At 45.1% G+C, this 3,782-nt stretch overlaps 1 pseudogene across 1 annotated transcript; it reads right to left on the bottom strand.

Annotated features, from left to right (window-relative positions):
* Positions 1-2,647: 2,647 nt before the first annotated feature.
* LOC308439891 (large ribosomal subunit protein eL13-like) lies at positions 2,648-3,451 on the bottom strand (annotated as a pseudogene). Its single transcript has one exon. The product of its transcript is annotated as a large ribosomal subunit protein eL13-like (transcript).
* Between the last annotated feature and the right edge of the window lie 331 nt (positions 3,452-3,782).

Here is a 3,782-nt window from a genome sequence, read left to right as displayed (position 1 = left end):
GACAAAGAGGAAAAAAATCCTGTGAGAGCGTTTTGTCAGCCAGTTTATTCAATTGATGAGCTTGAAATGCAAGGGAAGGTTGTGCTTTAAAATAATAAGGAAGAGAAGAATCCAATGCTGGCCTCTACATGTGCATGCACAGGTACAATACTCACACACACACACACACACACACACACACACACACACACACAGAGAGAGAGAGAGAGAGAGAGAGAGAGAGAGAGAGAGAGAGAGAGAGAGAGAGAGAGATGTGTGCACAAGAAGACCTTGTGATGAAATTCAGTCCATTTCCAAATACCTCTTTAGATGGACTAGACTTCTTGGTACCCCCAGAAGTATTTACTCACAATCAATCAATACTACCACCTTCTGCAAGCTTTCTTCATGCTTTTTTCTCCTCTAAGTCTTTTGGGTTCAGGTACAAGCAGGTGGTTCAGGACTGTGGTTCCCAGAACCTCAAGGGTCTGTGGCTGAAAGTTGCAAGCCCTACTTGGGCTATACAAACACCATAGTGAGCCCATACTCAAAAATAGAGTGAAAAGAGGGTTGGGGATCTAGCTCAGGAGAGCACTGTTTGCCTAATGTGCTTAAGGCCCCAGATTTTACTCCCATCCCACACTAACGGAAAAGCAACAATTTACAACAAAACCGGAATGCAAAACTTAAGCTTTTCTGTTTTCCTTGCTTTCTAAGAAGGCCGGCTGCATACTGTAGAACAGTGGGCCAAGGCTAGAGATTTGGGGATAAGACACATCGTTATGAGAGCTTCACTACTCTATCGGCTACAGATACTATAGTGAACTTTCCTGTGATCTCCATTTCTCTACAGTGGGGATGAGGGTGTTAACATTATTGATAACGGGCAGGGAGGAAAGCAGGGGAAGAGAGAAGACATTGATAGTAACTGCTGTTTATGCAACCCCAGTAATCCATAGGACTTTATACACATAAGCACAAAGCTATCCAGGTAGCCTCCTTCCACAGAATTACTGACTGATTTTATAGCTGTACTGTGTTCTTTTCGTACCTCACCTGAGTGTCTCAATTTCTACTCACAGACTAAAGTCATAAATGTAACCGGATCTGTAATAGCTTAATCTTCCAAATTTTTGCAAGGCAGGGAATCGGGCTTTTCTTAACACTATAGAAAGGTACTAACTGAATGCGTGATGCGGAAGACATAAATATAAAGGCCATTTAAAGAATGATGCTAGCTGTACTTGGACTCCATCTTTAATGTTTCCTCAGGGAAATCCATGCCTACTTTAAACATTTTATTGGGAAACAGGAAAGGGCTTTGGAGACTCTTTGGCAGCTAATGAGTCCCGGGAAGGAGGAGAAGGGAGTCACATTGTACAGTGGTTTTTAGCTATTGGTTTCCTGTCCATGCTCACTCAAGCAACCATAATGAAGTTCAGTGGGTTACAAGAAACATAACCATGAGAGTAGGAGGTGAATTAATTGAGGATCAGGGGCTCAGGGTGAAGGGGAGACAAATATGGGAGAAAAGTAGAGGGTATTTGTGATGAAAATACATCATATACACATATAAACCTGTCAAACAATAGATCAGATTTTGATCGTACAGACCCAACCTGATAGCTTTTATGAAAAAAATAATAGTTAAAGATACGTAAGCATGGCCTCCTTTGACCTCCTCATTCGTCTACAAGACAGGCATTCCTAATCACAGGTGGTACACTGAGGTTCCTCCTAGGGGCAGCAAGGACGCACTGCTGGGGAAGTTGTTCGGTAGAAGTATTTGTGCCAGCTCAAGCCTGAAGGGCTACAGTACTGTGCCCTCTCCCAGTGCAGCCCGTGCTCTCCCAAGAACATCCCGGAGAGTAATGGATGTGAAAACCCTCTGCAGACTCCAGAGAGGAATATGAATGTCGGGTATTACTGCTATTATTTCTAGGGCAGAAGAGCTATAACCTCTTGTGGAATCATCTATCAACCAGGAAATCCTGTTGCTGTTCTCTGAACTGTACCCCTGTGACCCAGAAGATAATGTATTTCCCAATGTACTTAACTTAATACTATGGGCTGACCTGGGCCTTGAACTGAGCTGGGTGAAGAATATTTAAATACAGAGCCTGACAACTTCTAACCCGCAGCCATGAACTTCTCCCTGCAGCAGCTGCCATCAAGGGAGGGAAGAACCTATGCGTAAAAACGAGTATTCAACTGCATCCCTCCGCAAAGAACCCGTGGCCATGTTTTTAATAGTATGATGTAAAGGACATCTCAGTTCATTTTGATTATCCAAAATGTTCCCGGGGCCACCTCCCACAGACACGCACGGATTGTCGGTTTCCGTTGCTACCCCACTGGGTCAGAAACCACTGCAGGGTGACTAAAAGAACCTTACCAGGGTGTTGAGGTGGGAGTGGGTAATGTGGGAGAGGGAGAATCCTTATAGAAGCAGGTGGGGGTGGGTGGGAGGGACCTGGAAAGGGGCTAACATTTGAAATGTAAATACATAAACTATCCAAAACTTTCTCCCAAATGAAATAAATAAAATCCTACTAGGAGAGAACATCTGACTGAAGTTTGATATCAGGGTTCTCTGGCCTGCTGGATCTCACACAATGAGCAAAAACAAAACTTCTGCCAGACAGTCCAGTGGGGAGAGCAGAGGGCTTCAACTTGAATGTCTCAAATGCCAGGCTAAAACTACAATGAACCATGTACTTGTAAGCGAAAGAGAAGGGAACCTTAGATATCGACACGAAGACTCTGATTGTTTTCTTTTGCCAAAGAGCCTGGCATTGGCATGGGCTATGCAAAGGCTGGCAAAAAGCCTTAAAGTTCTTCTCCTGTGATGACTCTGGCCTTTTACTTTTTGTACACATTCTGGAGGGGCATCACAGCTCCTGTTAGCTGGGTGGCCAGTTTAAGTTCTTCAGCAGAACTGTCACCCTTCTTTGGAGCAGAGGGCTTCCTGGGGAAAAGTATGAACTTGGAGCGGTACTCCTTCAGGCGCTGCATGTTGGCCTGTAGTGATTCCGTGGATTTATTTCGCCTCCTGTACCCATAGAGATGCTGATGGTGCAAGCCATTTTCTTGTGGGTACCAGACCCGCCTTCCCCACCTCAGTTCCTCCAGGATGAAGACCCTGCCAACTGGGACCTTGGTGTAGGGATCTAACTGTAGGGCACTTCACGATGGGCCTGATGGGACTGGATGTGGGACAAGGGACAGTGCGACGCCCTTTCGCCTGCCAGGCCTTGTGTCTGAGGACCTTGCGTGCCCACAGCTGGTTGTTCCAAGTGTCCACTCGCTGCTGCCAAGGACCATGCCATCCCGGCTGGGCGTCATGGCTGCCTCCTGTATAGAACAATGGCTGAGCAGAAAGGACCGCCAGCAAGACCGTGATTTTATACAAGAAGAGATGGAAGCTCAGAAAGGCAGTTGACTTCCCATGTGATTTGTTGTCTGAATACATCACATTTAGTTAAATATATCACATAAATAAGTTACATTTCTTACCAGGTGCTTGCTTGTGCCTTATCAAGTTTCTGGCCACTGAAGAGGGTACATACTCAAGTAAAATATGAATGAAACAAGGTAAAAAACATAGCTCAGTTGGCAAAATGTTTGTCTAGCATGCAGGAAGCCTTAGGTTTGCTAGTCAGAACTGATAAACCAAATGTGGTGATAGTATATACCTGTAACCCAGCACTCTGTATATTGAATCAGAAGAGGAAAATCGTTATCCAGAGACTGCCTCACCTTGGGATCCATCCCATAGGCAGCCACCAAACCCAGCCACTGTT

The sequence above is a fragment of the Micromys minutus genome, assembly GCF_963924665.1.
Source record: "Micromys minutus genome assembly, chromosome: 1".
In the NCBI taxonomy this organism is placed as follows: domain Eukaryota; kingdom Metazoa; phylum Chordata; class Mammalia; order Rodentia; family Muridae; genus Micromys; species Micromys minutus.
The sequence above is the reverse complement of the archived record's forward strand: the minus strand, read 5'-3'. Positions and strand labels throughout refer to the sequence as shown.